Source organism: Gallinula chloropus (genome assembly GCF_964237585.1).
Source record: "Gallinula chloropus genome assembly, chromosome: 2".
In the NCBI taxonomy this organism is placed as follows: Eukaryota; Metazoa; Chordata; class Aves; order Gruiformes; family Rallidae; genus Gallinula; species Gallinula chloropus.
Window position 1 is genome coordinate 41569677 of NC_140086.1, and position 17615 is coordinate 41587291.

The window sequence follows — 17615 nt, forward strand, 5'->3', positions numbered from 1 at the left end:
GGCCCTGGCACAGGCTGACCAGAGAAGCTGTGGCTGCCCCCTCCCTGGCAGGGCTCAAGGCCAGGTTGATGGGGCTTTAGGTAACCTGGTCTAGTGGAGGGTGTCCCTGCCCATGGCAGGGGGTTTGGAACTAGATGATCTTTGATGTCTTTTCCAACCCAGACAGTGCTATGTTTCTATGACAATTAAATTGGGCTACTAGATCCCCATAGCATTTAAGTGGGAAATTAAAACCTTTGGTTTATCACCAAAAATATCACTGGCCTTATCCACTTTTTTTTCCTGAGCTAAAAACATGATGAGCCGAAGTAAAAACCTGATTAAAAAAATAAAGCAGGAAAACAATGACAACACAAAACACACAAGAAAATTGCAGTCCTTGGTGTTCCATAAACACAAAATCAGTTCTGAAAGAAAACTGCAGCTGTGGAAGCAAACAAGGATTAAGTTTCAGCTGTGTTGGAGCTGAGACAATTATAGATGAGGCTTATCCTCTGAAAATGGTTAAGACCAAGTCTGAAAACAAAGATGATGAGGAAAAAGAGAAGAAAATTCCTAGTCAACCTGTAATTATATACTATCAGAGCAATAGATCTGAAACTTCTATCTGATGAAATGCCTTTCAGATATTAGCCTGAAAGAAGTGGAATTCCAGGTTCATTTCTGTGTTTCCATCTGACAGGGATTTAGTTAAAGAAGGATTTTTTCTAACTTAGTAGTGACTAATTTTAGTTTCTCTGTTATATGCCACATAACACAAATAAGCCCCATGCAGTCAACGTTCAGGACACATGTAAATTCTGCTTCAACTGTCCTCCATCTCTAAGGTTTGAGAACTCACTCAAAATGCGGGGAAAGCATTCCTTCAGAAGTTCCAGTTTCCCTTGGAAACCCAGCTGGAAACCCAATTCTGCAGAAGTTATAAAAGAAACTTTCTTATCGTTCTCTACCCTTGACTCTTAATGGAGAGCAGCTTGAGGAGCTGGAGCACATCCCTCTCCTTCTGAGGGCAACGCCTGCCTAAGTGAGAACCCTAAAACTGCTGGGAACCCCCTACCCCTTTAAACTATCTGACAGCAGCCAAACCCTGCCTCTCCACAGCTGGATATTGACAGCTCAGGACAGCTGAATCACTGCAGAAAGCCTCGGATTTTGATGCCGGAGGACTCACCCATCTGCACCATTGTATGTAGGCATGACAAATCCAAATGTAGCATTAAGAAAACATTTTCTTTTAACAAAGCATGAAAACTACATTTACTCAGACATCCTTAATTAGAGCAGCTGCCCGTAAAATAAGTGCTTTGACTAGAAAAATAAAGAGATCTGCTATGCCTTTTGCTCTGCTCAACCCACTTGAACATGGCCAAAACACAAGACAAAGATATTAATTGAATTCATGTTTTACAGATTCAGATCTATTCAGCTGTTGAGTACTCTCAACCCTAAATAATAGCTCTATTAATTATTACCCAGAATCCTCTACTTATAGCCACAGCTGTTTTTCTGTTTCTCAGACATTTTTCACAAATTACAAAACTACCTAAATTAATAAAAGCCTAAGCACATATGACTACAATAGCTGGAAAGAGTTTCTGCTCACAAGCTGTGTGATTCCCCCATATTGCTAATTTAAAACATCTGAGCTACTTTATCGATCAGCTTTCATCTCTTAATAAAGAAGTTACCCAAATATTGAAAAACATGGGTGTCTCTATAGTGGTGGGGAAATGTCTAGACGAGCAGCTGCCATTTCTAGGATCTTCTGGAACACGTATCTAATATGTTCCCCACACATGTTACACTTCGCAGTATCACATATATCTGCCCAAAAGGATTTTTACCTAGCAGGAAATTCAGGTTCTAAGTCTCTCAGAAACCTTTCAGTGGCACTTGGGGAGGAGAAGACTTCTTTGGGAAAGCAATGGCAAGTGACAAATGGCAAGTGACAAAAACATACTTGGACACAAATGTGAGAGCTGATCCTACAACTTTACACAGTTTTACTTTTCCAGAGTAGAGGTGATCTGGCATGAACAGAACCATGGGCTTGCACCTGTTCTTGTGAAATGTAAGAGCAACCACCCCACTTTTGTCTCTGGTCACAGCGGAAATGAAGCACATGAACAATACAAGGGGCCACATGTAATTTTTCTGGGGAAATGCCAGTATACCAGGGCTGCCTTTCAGCATTTCTGTGAAAAGCTGTGTGCATTTAACTGCAGGGTTTGAAAGGGTACATAGGTCTCTTGATGAACATTAATGCATCTGATTAACATGAAAAATCACTATAACAAACCAAACCCAAGAATTTACTCTCAAGTGTAGGATTGACCAGTTGTTTAACTGCAGTAACTGTGACTGCAATGAATGTGTTTGCCACTGAAGTGCAATCCAGCATCTATTGCTGTATTTAATAAACTTGGCCATGCAATACCAAAATCATTGCTCTAGGGAGACTCGTTTGGTGTACAATTCATATCTGTGGTTATGAATGGGGTACTAACATGATTCCTTAATATACCAGATATGGTAATATCTAAAGATGGCATTAAAATTGTATTAATAGAATACATCTTGTCCCACACTGACAATTAATTAAAAAGAAATTTTCAATACAAAGTGTGAATACAAAGGACAGATTGAAAAACTTTTTTTAAAAAAAACAACTTGGTTGGTTGTTGTTTCAGTTCACTCATTATGGCATTTTTGTACATTCCTCCTAGCTCAGTATCCCCTGTGTCCACCTGCTATGGTGTTATAACCCTCTGTATACTAACATTGGCTGTTGCCAAACACAATATACTACCAAAAGTAATCTTTTTTCTTTTTTTTTCTACAGAATCAGAGAGGAGGTCCAAGAGAATTAACTTGTTTTCAGAAGACATGTCAACACCTAAGCCAGAGTTTCACCAGCCTGAAATCTTCCATGATGCTTTGAAAATACCTGACTTCCTATAAAAATAATCTAAGATAAAGATTATCTGTGGGTTCTTTTTTTTTATATAGAAGCAACTCTCTTCACAATTCTGCGGATCTCATGTGGTTTCTGTTCATAGTCTGACTTGACATTCCAACTATTCAGAGATTTTTAAAAGTGCTTTGTTTCTCTCCTGAAAATTCTTTCTGTAGTTAGAAAAAGGTTGGTCTACACATGTGCTGTCAGCCCGACAAAAGAGCAGATTTAGGAGCAATGGCACCCAGAGTAGGATTTATGCTTAAAATTGCAACCCATAAGATAATGTAGATGCACAACTAACCAAGGAAAAAGGTTTCCTCTGGCTGTAATGCAGTACTTCTCTCCTGAATGAGGGGTTTGGGCTCTGCTTTGGGCAAGGTCATAGGAGCCGTACTACCAGCAGAGCCATGCATCAACCTGACTCCCTTTAACCTCCACAGCAACCACCTAGTCAGTCCCACTGCCATCTCACCATCTTTGGGTGCAAGATAATATGAACAAAGAATCAGTAATTCTGATTCTGAGAAAATATCCATTTTCTCCTCCCATTCCCTGCTGTTCTACCCCAGCTACATTTCATATGTCAAGAATACACTTTTTGGGTCAACGTGAACATGTTCTTATGTAGAAGGCTTATTTTCCTGTGTTTGTACTGCTGAACACTCTCCCAGCCTATCTCATTGTTCTTCCCGCAAACTGAATGTGCTCTTCAAAGATGAAGGGGTCGGGTTTTTTTCCCCCCTAATACACTCATTTTCTTGATTACAGTAAATCAGCCTTTCTCCTGCAGTGTGTTTCCAGAATGCCATTTTCTGATTAGATTTGCAACAGTTTTCTGATGTGGTTTACATCATGCCAGTTTTCATCCCTTAGGACTTTAAGCTGACATGGTGCCCAGAGGGTACTTGTATTTCCAGCAGATGCTCAGACCATGCTTTTTTCATCTCAGACTGTTGAAGAGTGTGGTCAGGATGAGGGAGCCAACTGAAGATCAACTGTGAACCAGCTATAGTTCAAACTAATTTACAGTTTTTCCTGTGAATTCCCTTAAAAAAACAAATGTACCTTAGTACAGCCAGGAAAGAACATGGAGAAAACGAATGATGGGGATACAAACACGTTTTCATTATTCCTTGTTACTGACTTCTAAAGGATAAAGTGACTATACAGAGAAAAAGGTGACACTACTTTTAAGACAGGACAAAAGCTGTACCATAGATCTTCTTGGATTGCTGCCTGCCGTTTCCTCTCTAACCTACCTAGCTATGTTTCTATACTTTTTTTTTAATTCAAGAATTAAATGCTTGGGTTTTGATCAGGTCCCATTTATAGATCCAGGGCAGTATGCAGTATTTTTCAAATTCTGAGCCACCTGAAACAGGGGTGTTGCATTTTTTATGTTGATTATAAAATAACCGGCACATTTTGGTGCAATATATTAAGCCATGAACATGAAGAGGGATGTTTCCTTGACCTCAGACACCTAGTTTGAAGTGCTGATAAATTCTCCAATTAGAAAAAGTGACAGAAGGCTCTAGAAAAGTCCCATTACAACAGCAATAGAGATGTCAGGAGTGATATAACTAATAACTAATGAATGACAAGTAAGAGAAACAGAAAAATATAGCAAAAAAAAGATTAAGATGTATTGACGATGCTTAAAGGAAAACCATGAAAAGCATATATGCACAATAATTTCCTTAGCCCCCCTTTTTTTTTAAATTAAACTTTTCCACAAAACCAAAAGAGTATACTTTAGGAAAAAAAAAAAACACCAATAACTGTTCTTTTTTTAGGTTGAACTGGATTTGAAAACTTACCCCTTTTCATATGCTTTTACTTCTAGCTTCACCAGGTACTGGAAAATACTTAGCATTCTGTACAAATACACTGATTTTATTGAATACTATCTTCTAAGTGACAGCCTCAATCATATCAGACAAAAACTGAATGAGGCTTGCATTAACAGAATACACTAAACATACCATGGCCTTCATTCATTGAAGCCATATTTGCATAATTGCCCTAAATTAAAGACATTTAATTTTAAATGAATTACTAAAAATTTAAAAAGACCTTTTTATTCTCAGCTGCATATAGTCTGATTCATGACAAATCCCTTATTGTATGTCACACAGGACTTACCTGTTTCTTGTCAAGATATTAAATTGATAGCAACTGTTCTATCTGAGAAGCTGGGTCCAGTGGGGGGAGAATTATACTGTGATACAGTAATCTGGATACTTAAACTTCAAAGGTAGAAAGGAGAAATTGCTATTAACATTTGAAGGAATTTAAAGCTTTCTGAATAGCTGCTATAAGCAAACACATAGGGTTATAAATTATATTTATTCTAGATATCTCTTTACATTCATGTGCTTTGATCAATTTCTGCCTCAAGGCAAGCTAGTTCAAGTCTTTTTCAACCAAGGATCAGTTCTGATGCAGAAATGTGTATAAATAGGGACATGGATTCAAAGGCTGGAGGGCCTGGAGGAAGACTTGGAAACTTTTATTGTGAAACTTTCTTGATTGTATCTGCTGTCTTAACAGGAAATTAATTAAACAGGGTTTGTGAGGGACCACATCCAATGTCTTCATTAACAGGACCAGTTCAAATCTACTGCCTGCACACAAGAAACATCATGCTCACATAGCACTATGGTACCTATCCAACAGTCTTATTTGGGCTGGCCATGGTGACACCAGACCCCAGAGATACCTGTGGCCTTCTGGGCTAGCAGCAGATAGGATACCATCCCAGAGCTTGTCAAGTTCCACTAGGCAGTCAACTGAATGTCCTCCATCACAGATTTTCCTGTCACATCCACTCAAAACCCCTTTTATCTGGTGTTTGAGCTGGAATGGCTTTAAATAATGGCACCTGTGAGGAGTGATCAGCCATCATTCAGCTGATAGGTCATGTAGATGAATTATTGAGGTGGATGAACGCACGTGATTAGTGAGGATGGGTTTGGAAGAAGCTGGGAAATCTTCCCAGGTAGGAACAGTAAAAGTTCCTGGATTTAAATCAAATCAGACATCAGCCCACCTCTTCAACACCAGCCTGTTAGATTGTTGCCTTGCCCCAGACTCTGTCAAGCAGGGCATGTCACAGCAACATCTATGTGCTACATCTAACCTGGATCACCAGCAGTTCACCCTTCTGGATGCCTGGGGAAGAAGGACCCTACAATGTCATGGCACATACTTACATGCCAGCTTGCACATAGTAATAGGAGCCTTATCCCTTCATTTCGAACTCTGTGCCAGATAGGCAACATTCATAAAAACTATAACAAACACTACCTTGAGTTCTATGATCCATCAAACCCCTCCCGTTTTTTTGATTAGAAAAGGTTATTACTTTTCAGAGAAGATCTCAACAAGGCTTCTAAGACATACAGATTTTTTTTCTGGAGGGGGGAAATTATGCTGTGGTTTACAATGAAGTGAAGCAGAAGTAATGTCATTAGCTTCCATCAGATTTCTCCTTATTTAAACCAGTGCATCTGACATCAAATTTTGGACAAAGTTGTAATTATATATGCTTTTATAAACATCTTCAGATTTGTGGAACAAATTTTGTTTGTTTTCTGTTTCTACATCCTGCTGGAATGGTTCTTCCACCAATATGTCTGGGATGAAAATGCTGGTTTTGCAGTAGATAAAGGTTTTCAGCTTCTAGTAGGAATAATTTCATAGCTAATGCATACTGCATATGTGATTAATTCTGTGGCATATTAACAATGCAACTCTAATTATACTATATATCACAAGAGATTAAATGTAGGGAAGAAAATTTCTTCTGTGCATTGCATATATTTACAATAAAGAATGGCATATTAAAAAAAGTAAATGATTTCTAGAAGGTAATAAACCAACCATTTTTTTCCATCAAATTATCTCTTTTGTTTTTTCTTATGAGACAATATATATTATTATCCTACAGTCTAGTGAAGGACAAATTGGAGAATGTTCTTTAACAGTTTGGGAACCAGTACAGTGCAAAAACAAGATTCTGATTTGAAAAAGGCAATGTCACATAACCACTAGCACATGATGGGGAAAAGTGTGACATGGTGATACTTTCAAGGTTTGGTCCTTTTACACCACTCTTTACAGAATATGACTTATCGTAGGTCACGAACATAGTCTTGATCAACTCCCTGGATTGTCCCAGCTAAAAGATGGGCAGGAGGGAGAAGACCTGCTCGCTAATAATTTCCTGAAATGATTGGGTAAATTTTGCATTAATTAATCCTTTTGTGAATGATGTGATTTGTGTTCCTAAGCAATTGATAAATAAAGATACAAAAATCTTCCTGCTGCACAACATGTACTGCAGATTGTTTACCAAACTCAAATGATCTGTGGCATAAATGAACAAATATATTCACTTTGAAATTAAGACAATGTGGTAAATTAAATATCAACACTTTTAATAAGAAATTTACTGTCTGTTACTCCAATATGCAGAGTATTGCAAATACTGATGAAGACACTGACAAATGATGAGCAAGATCGTAAATTATCTGTTGGTCATTGTTTCTGTCTTCTGTTTTTCCTTCAGTTCAGAATAATTATGTTTCAGACTGCTTAGTGAAGGCACAGGGGGCTCAAAAGGCGAAACAGAAAGATCAGTAAGTAGCATGTAAACAGGAAAAGTTGTTCATGTTTAATAAATTCTAAAAAGTCATCAGTAGAGTCATTGCTTCCTATGCAAGTAATTCCCATGGCAAAATAAGGTCACAGTGACTAATGTGATTAATTGTGTGACTGTGATTGTGTATTTAATTTCATATTAAGGCCATATTAACCCATTTGTTTAGGTGGATAAGACATTAAAATAGATCAACTTACAAATGCACAGCATACAGTCTGATTTCACCTTTATCTAAGCTTCCTTCTAGTATGAGTCGGTGCTGGAAGGGAAGGAACTGCATGTCTGTGTAAACCAAAATGCCAGCAGGTTGAGAGGAATCATCCCCCTGATAAATCACGGGACGTTTTCATTAAAAGAAATAGGGGGGAATTCATGCCACCTCAGTGTTAACTCTGCTTGATGCTTTGCAAGGACATCAGTGAGATTGTTGATGAGCTGCTCCGTGGGTAAGCAGGGCTACGTTGGCAAATGGAAGACTGGTGAATCATGCAGCTTGTGCCTCGCTGAAGAGCTATCTACATCACTGACCTTCAGCTTTTGGGCCTCCCTTTGCTGAATAACATTTAATTCACTAATTTTGAGTCACCATCTCTATTCTGATGACAGCATATTTCCATGAAATAAGAAATCTACAAGTGATTTGCAAAGTCTGCTAGATATTAGCCTCAAAACTCAGCACCTGGAAAGGGTAGAAACTGCTGCCAGTTCTACCACAGTTAGAAGGAAAATAGGGGGTAAAAGCACTGCAAACCTACTTGCATTTAACAAAAATTGCTAGCTGTATTGTCAAGACATCTGTGTTTTAAAGGTTTTCTCCTGTAGATGGTAATAGCCATTTGGGGAATGCGTATTTGGTTGCAGTTTTGAATTTGGCTTTAAAGAAACCAAAACATAACAGGAATTCAGAACTTGATAGTATAGTATTCAGAGAGGTCAAGCCCAGCGCTTTATCATGCTGACCCCTTTAGCAATATTACCTCAGCAATCTTCCTCAGATTGCAGCATTGCAACAGAAACTTCTGTGCACTGCTGTCATACAGCAGTAGTTTTGACTTGGTGACTTCACTGATGCACTTTGGTAGACATGAGTCACCTTGCAGACTGTGAAGATTCTGGCTTCAGTGCCTGGAAAGTTGCAGGAATTTCAGGCTTCTTCACTGCAAATTTTAGATTGCTACCTGACCTGGAAGGGATAAGCAGGCAGGAAAAGCAAATGAGTATAGAGGGCATATCAGTCACTAACAGCAGGTTCAGGATTAGCATTTATACAGCCCACACACAATCCTTGGAGCTAAGTAGAGCTTCGGTTTTGTCTGAAGCTTCATGATGTACATCTTTCATACTCTGATGACTAGCCAGAAGATCACTGCCTAACTTTCAACTGAACGTTGCCATTTTCCCCAGTATGAGCCCATGCAATAACCTCAGAGGTTTTATCAAGTTTTTTTGTAGTCAATGTCTATTTGCTTATAGCCAAGTGTAGGAAATTTTATGTGTAAGCAGAATACATGAGTGGCTTCAAAACATTAGATTGGTCAAAACTAATGGTCAAAAAGATCTTTGGGGACCTCTGCAGTCTGCAAGTTTTAGATAGTTTAAATTGCAGAAATATATATATTTTAATAAGGGTTGAGGGTTTCTTCAAAAAAGCCACAGATAGTGCAAGGGTTATCCAAAAGCCCATTGATATGGCAGTCTTATAAGATGTCACTGAGGGAAATTATTGTGCACCCATCAACAGTCCAAGATTAGCTGTCCTGAGAGAGATTAAGATGTTACAGGCTGTACAAGATGTACACAGACTGGCATGAGCTCTGCCCTGGCTTCTTCTTAAACACAATTGTTCGATTTGCTTCAGCAATATGCCCAGCTCTCTCTGCCTTTCCTCATACAAGGGATGCTCCAGTCCCCTCCTCATCTTTGTGGCCTTTCACTGGCCTCTCCTTGACTTTCATGAAGTGGGGAGCCCAGACTTAGACACAGGACTCCAGATGTGGCTTCACCAAGGCACAGTAAGGGAGGAGGATAACCTCCCTCAACCTGCTGTCCACTTTTTACTTGATGCACCCCAGGATACCACTGGCTGCTTTCGCCATGAGACCATACATCTGGGTCATGGAGAGCTGCGTGTCCACCAGGACTCCCAGGTTCTTCTCCACAGAGCTGCTTCCCAGCAGGTCAACCCCTAAACAGTACTGGTGCCTGGGGTTATTCCTCCCTACATGCAGGATCCTATACTTGCCCCCACTGAGCTTCATTTAGTTCTTCTCTGCCCAACTCTCCAGCATGTCCAGGTCTCACTGAATGGCAGTGCAGCCTTCTGTTGTGTTGTTCACTCCTCCCAGCTTTGTATTATAAGCAAACTTGGTGTGTGTATACTTTGTCCCCTCTTCCAGATCATTGATGAATATGTTGAATAAAACTGGACCAAACAGTGGGCATACCACAGGCCTCCAATTAGACTCTGCTCCTCATATCACAACCCTCTGACCTGTGCCATTCAGCCACCTCACTGTCCGCTCATCCAACCCACTGTCCGCTCATCCAACCCATACTTCCTAAGCTTGTAAGCAAGGATGTTATGAGAGACAGTGTCAAAAGCCTTAATGAAATCAAGACAGATATTATCTACTGCTCTCCCTTCATCCACCCGGCTGGTTATACTATCTGATAGAAGGCTATCAGATTGTTTAAGCATGATTTCCCCTGGTGAATCCATGTTGACCATTCCCAACAAACTTCTTCCCCTCCACATGTCTGTTGATTATCCCCAGAATAAGATGTCAGCTTCCATTGGATCAATGAAGACAGTAAACAAGATCTCCTTTTCGGCCTGAGTAACTGTAGCAGTTACTGTACTTAATGTCATGTCTCTCAGACTGGCTTTATTAACTGCAGGGAAGCTTATGTAGCTGGTATTATAATTTGACGAGAGATCAGGTAAATTTAAGAGCATTCTTATGAACAGATCAGATATTCTGATGAGAACTTTGCTAGCACTGGTGAACCTCAGTATGCCACACTAATTGCCACATTATAGGTTTTCTTCTTCTTGACTCTACTCCATGGTTATGAAGATGTGATTTTTCAAACTGTATGTGGTTCTGTATTTTTTCATATATTAAGAAAAATATTTCCATAAGTCTTTCATTGGCTTTGTGTTTAACCATTTTGTCAGCTTACAATCAGCTATAGGAGCTTTTCCTTTTTTAAAAATATAATTCTAATTGATTGAAAAGCACAAAAATAATTCCTGGGTGTTTAGTGATCAAAGTAGAAGGCAGTGTGCGCATGTCAAAAATATCTTCCAGAGTCGTAGAGATTTTCTGTAGTAAAAATTGTTTGCCACAGGATGTTTCAGCAACCAGGAATGTTTTCAGCCCTCATACAGCATTTTAGGTCCAATATGCTGGATTTCTGTTGGTTCCCTGTGACTGCAAACCCTTGCTGCGTTTGAAAGAATGAGAGATATAAGGGGCAGTAGTTCTACACAGTAAGTGGAAACAAATTTTCTGTAGAAATCAGCCTACTGACCCACTACAGATAAAGCATTCCTCTCACTTTGTCTCTGTTAGGGGTTAAATGAATGCTGATTTCAAAATTAGAATCAATATGTGGATGCATCTGAAAGATCATCCGGTATTCCTATGGCTGCCACTGAAACACAAACCTCAGGCTTTGCTTTTCATTACTTTTGCTCCAGCCACGAATGTAGAATGACAAGAAATAATTTCAGGAACTTAGAAAAATTCATTTGCCTAATATCAGACTGGTTAGTCTGAAGATTTTCAACACAAGAACTGGCAGGAGATTGACAGCCCAGCATTATAACACCAAATACTACAGCACTGGCAAAGAAAAGATAAATGAAATTATAATACTTAGTGAATCATTCAACTTGCAAATGCTGACACCTCTTCCTGCCTATCAGACCAAAAGAAAACATCACAATTACCTCTAAGATGTAAGTGATGGCATCTTGTTCGACACTAGAGTAGAACGCAAAACATGGCAAAGACTGCTGCAGATCATTTTCCAATCCTAAGGCCACATACAGAAGAAACATGTTTCATATCAGCATTTAAATCACCTGGCTATCTCACCAGAAAATACTTAAATCCCAAGCTAGCTGGCTGCAGCTTTAGATTAACTTTACTGTCACTGTTTCCCATACGTTTGACTCTCGAACCTGCAACACAGAAAGAAGCATAAGAACCAAGATCCTAATTTGTGGTAGGATAAGTTAAAAAACATAAATAGGGACAAGAGGGGGTGGGGAAAAGAGCAAATATTCTGACTTAGTTCTCTGATTCCCTTTGGTTAACAACAGAGATGATACAAAATCACCCCAAAACTTTAATCCAAGGCTCTAGGAAAGCACCGAGTGAAAACAGAATCACAGGATCATGGACTGATACAGGTTTGAAGGGACCTCAGGGAAACACCAAGTCCCACCTTCTGCTCAAAGCAGGGTTTACTGTGATGCTCTGGGTCACACAGAGCCTTGTCCTACCAAGTTTTTAATGTCCTGAGATGGGGATTCCATAATGCAATGAAGAACAGCAAACCCTGATGCATCTCTTCGTATTTACTAATCTGGGCTTTTAACTTGCAGGCTTTTTAAAAATTCATCTTGAGCAATTTTTAGATTCACAAACACCTCCAAACACAAGAAAATGGAACCTTGCAACTAAAAATTTTGCATGACATGCATGAATCACGCTTTAGAATGCTTCATGAGTAGTTCAGAAAGCTGTTGCCATATTAATGACATTTTATAATAAAGTGTGACAGTAGGATACCCCTGCACCACCACCACTTTCATTTGCCCAGATCTTCCTTTCTGTTACCATTACAGCTGGGTAAGGCTGAAATGTTGATGTTTTTGTGAAATAGGAGGTGTTTTTTATAATAATAGTTCTTTCATAAACATATGCCACTTTCACAGTACAAATTTCTGAAGAATAAAGGGTTTGATGCTTATGAGACTATACTTTTAGAATATTCCAAAACCTGGGCTCTTCAGCTGACAGGTTAATTAGTAAATGAGAAGATGTATGAGTCACTGTGGGCAAGCTGGCAGGGAACATCTGCACAGAGAAGTGTCCACAGAAAATATCATTAAAATAGACTTACCTGGGGAACATGCCAAATCTGAACACCCCCCCCATCTCTTTTTTCCCAATGAAAATTTCTGACTGTCTCAAATTACCGTAACTGATTGCTAGTACTCGCATTTCTTCATTGCAAGTGAGAATTATTAAGGGCCCATCTGGAACGTCTGACTCTCAATTTGAGAAAGGCCAAGGAGATGGTTTATTTAGGAGAACTGGACTTTTTATCCTTTTAATTATTTTTTCTTCTTTTTTGGCGGAAAATTTGGGGTCCCTACACCAGTACCTCTTCTTGAGTTGTACCAGTGATGCAAAGTATGTTAAAAGTTGACGTACAGCACTCTTAAATCCAGAGGTTCAAAGCAGAGAAGAAATTAGCTGATTCAATTTTTAGTTGGTTTTTCTTTCCCAAGGAAAGTTTAAAATCTGCAAGCCTGTGAGTTAAGTAATACAAACAAGCTGACCAAATGCCTTTTTTTTTAATTATTTTATTCTTGAATTTGTTTGTAGACAATGTAATAGCACAAACGAAAGAAAATTATGAAGAGGATTGCAGTACTTGACTCCAATAATCATGTTTTCTTAATAACAGATAGCAAATATGCAACAAACAAATGCAGATCTCAGGCATTTCTATTTTGCCAAACAGAACATTGATTTTTATGAGTCCTATAGAAATTCATTATTATGGTTATGATCTACCTTTGAATTTTTAATATTTATCAGTACAAAGAAAAGAGCCATTAGAGCAACTGGGAGAGAAAAGAAAAAGATGATTTCTATGAAAATCATTCCCAATATTTAAAAACAGTAAACTCTTGCAAGTTACCATAGCAGTAGGCACAGAAATTATCTTCATCTATTAATTTTCATAGTAGTATTATCATCTATTGCTTTATTCCCTGATCTCTTTTTTTATATTATTGCAAGTTGTTAAAAAGAAAAAACCCACAAAACAACCCAGAAAACAACAAACCTCCCCCACCAAACAACAAAATCCCAGAAACCAAACCAGTATTAGATATATTTAAGTCCTGGTTTTGTTGTTGTGAATAGCTATTCAGCAACCAGTGTCCTCTCCTGCCAAACTGTTTCTGTGGTGTAGCGGATGCAGAAATTGCTTAGCCTACAGCTGCGAACCTCCTGCTACTGAAGAGATCCTGATGAATAATTCAGAAATCAAATCCTGCTGACCTCACATATAATAGACATGTAGTCAAACTCACTTAAACAAGAAAGGCAATTTTGTCACTCTTTTTATTTGACTCAACAGTTAATTTTTACTGATATTGCATTGTAGTATTCCTTTCTTGCCACTTACTTTTTAACTTAGCTATTGAGAACCATCAGCAACAGTGAGAAACAACATCTATTATGTCTCCTCAGTAGTGTTAGGGACCACACAACAATTTAATTGAGCTGTTATCACATGTATGTGCATGTCCTCACTGCAAAACTGGTGCCACAGCCTCTACTATAGTCACTGGTACCACAAGAGCAGACATTTTAAAGCTATCTGCTGGAGGTGTCTCAGGGTTTCAGCATTAGAAAGCTATGGAGTACATCCCTGTGATAGGCTTGGGAGGTAGTCTGGAAACTTTTTGTCCTGTCTGTAGTTCCATTAGGGCTGCAGAGATATATAAAGCCAAGTGGCAACATACTCCTCATAAAGAACACCCATTACATCAGTTTTGACTAGAGAGTTTCTCAGGTGAGACTGTCCTAGGCTGTCAATATGACATACACAGACCGCTGGGATCTTTCATCATAAGGAACTGAAAAACAAAACTAAACAACTCCCCCCGTATTTTCTCATTAAATATGCTGGCTCTACCACAGCTGGATATCAAGCATGATTACTAGGAGGGCAGGATCATTTTCTCCCTGAGACACAAGGCTATAGAGGTAAAAGGTTAATTAGTGTGTTCAAGACCAGGTTGGATGGGGCTTTGGGCAACCTGGTCTTGTGGTGGTTGTCCCTGGCTGGAGGCCAGATGCCCACCAAAGTTGTTCTATCACTCCCCTTTTCAGCTGGGCAGGGAAGAAAATATATACTGAGAGGCTTAGGAGTCAAGATAAGGACATTTTGGTAGAAGACAAAGCAGGCTACTGGTTAAAATAATACCATCATCATCCTCATCCTCATCATCATCTTCTTCCTTTCATCATTACCAGACAAGTAGGGGAGCCAGGCAGGAATGTAGTCTTGGTTTAGAGGTGCAGAAAGGAGATTATTTCTGAATTAGAAACATTGTGAACCAAACTGAGCAGGAAAAATTTGAAGCCGTTGGAGAAAGCCATGGAGGATGGAGAGTATGCTGACCTGGAGGGCTGGAGGCTGGAGCTGAGGGATGTAAGTGGCTCTGAAGAAGAGGAACAAGGACTGGCACAGTGAAGAAAGTGTCATGAAAATGAATGAGTCAGGAGCAAGTTTTGAATGCTGGGGATAAAAGGGTGGGAAACAGAGCAGTGAGGAATAAACCACTTACTTCCAAGTGCTTAGTACCATGACATGTCTCAGATTTATGGTCTGAAAGGTAGAATGGAAAGAGACAAAACCATAGAGAAGATGTTTACTCATCTTTGCCACCAAATCCTGGCCTTCCTCCATTTCCCCAGCATATCACATTGCTGATACCCTCCCTGCATCTCCACAGGTTGTTATAAAAAACCAAAACTCTGTTGTTTAAAAAAAAACAAAAGAAAAGAAAAAGGTTCAACATGAAGAGGAGGCTCAGTAAACCAGCACTGTAATACTTTCTCTGTTTATGCTGGCTACCAGTCACTACCAGGATGCAGCATACTCCTCAGCACATACACCTGCTCTGTACAGGTCTGGCTCCCTTTGCATGGGAGGGGAGACATCTTCTGAGCTCTGAATACCAACTGCTGTGCCAGGACACATGAAAAGTCAGCAAAAAGGCACTGCCAAGCCCTTTGAAATAAAGGTTCATTTTGATAATGTCTAGTTTTCAGTTCTTTTCCCTTGGCAAAAAGGAACTACTTCTTTCCCGTAGTTCTTTAAAATGTGTTCCACTGCCACATGATTACTAAAACCAGCAAATGCTCAGTGAGAAATAGGCTGGTAATAGACTCAGCAGGAAGCTGCAATTTTTTGGTGTTATGTAAAGGACCCATGAGTGCAGGGCTGATACTGATTTTCAGTGGGACCCTTGTAGCCTCACAGATTTAAAGCTGCATTATTTGTTCTCCTCTGCAACGGAGTCTTCATCAGTGGTGTCATGCTTAGATTGCACTGTGAAAACTCTGGTCCTCCTTTTGACATATGTGATTTAACTAAGACCTGTAAGATGGTACCTCGGGGATATGCAAGTCCCTCACATAGAGTCCCCGTATACAAGGATGCCAGTGTAAACATGTGGATATTTGTATATGTATGAATGCTGGGCATGAATAGATACTTTTGATTACACATGTCAGATACTGTGCATTTTATTTTGTAAGGAAGTTTGTTGCATTGGAAAAGGCGCAGTATGACCTGGCACTCTTCTGTCAGACTTTGCTGTATGGACTGAGCAGAAACTTTCAAATAAAATCCTTTCAGCATGTTTGGTTTGGTTCTTAATTAAAACTGAGAGGCCTCGTTTTGGTCACATATTGGTTTTATACTGCTGAGGTGCAGAAAGAATAGAACAGGCAGAAGTGGATGCTGCAGCAGCTGTGGTGAGTGGAAAGCTGGTGGGATCTCTTTCTGACAGGATGGCTCTGACAAATATCACTCCTAGATGTTTAACTTTTACTTCCTTTACTGAGCTTCATTTAATTTTCAAAAAACTTTTTTTTCCTATATTTTTATTCTGCTTTGAGCTCACTCTGTACAATGTAATTTCATAATCAATACTCAACAGAGTATTTTTTACATTTTGTTGCTGCATTCAGGGATCCTTTAACCTATAGGTTAAATTTACTGACCCTCTTGCTCAAATTAAAATACTAAAACTAGAGAGACTAATCAATGAAAATAGCCTGGTTTTGAGAAGGGCAGTTGATGCCTCCAGTGGAATCAATTCTTGTTCTTGCTACAATCTCTGCAGACATTGCAAACATAATGATGTTAATCCTGTATATGCCATTCTAATCTCATGCCCAGTGGTATTGTCTATAAGGTGGCTCAAATCAATAAACTCTAACAATATAAAACAAGAACAAATTACATTAGAAATAGATGCTTTTTTAAAAAAAAAAGCTTTTCTATATCCCTTTCAGCTATATCAGTGTATTTTTTTGTGTTTCCCTGTTTTGTTAGTACCTTAAGCGTGCTCCATCAATTAATTCATTGCACTTTTTTTCCATTTTTCTTCCCTGGATAACATGCTGGAACACAGCCTTCCTCCTGACTGTGCTGATTCAACCATGCATGTTGTCATTTTTATTCTGGTATTGAAGAGGATTTGGTAACCTGAGGGTACATGGAAGGCCATATCTGCAGAGATATCTGCTATCTCTTTGTAGAAAAACTTGGACAGCTGGAAAAAAGTAGGAGTGTCTCAATACCTTTTTCCAGGTCTGAACCAGAACCAGCAAACTTTAAAATAATTAGTGTTTGCAAACACTTGTTCTGACTAAAACTTAATTATATTTAGCTTAATTATGTTTATCTATTAGACAAGATAAAATGCGTGTTTAGCCCTGTTAACAAGGGAAAAAGCAGTAAGTTATTCAGTCTTCGTGAGAAAAGTTGACAAAAAATTATTGCTTCTAGCACTAAATTCTCATTTCAGAGAAAGGTTACTTGAGGTAAGACTCAGTGAAAATGCTTGTATGTCATCAAAATATTATCTGCACCAAGCCTTTGTGTTTAGCACCCCTACAAAGTCTGAGCTCCTCTCCAGCATCCCCATTATCAACCCAGACC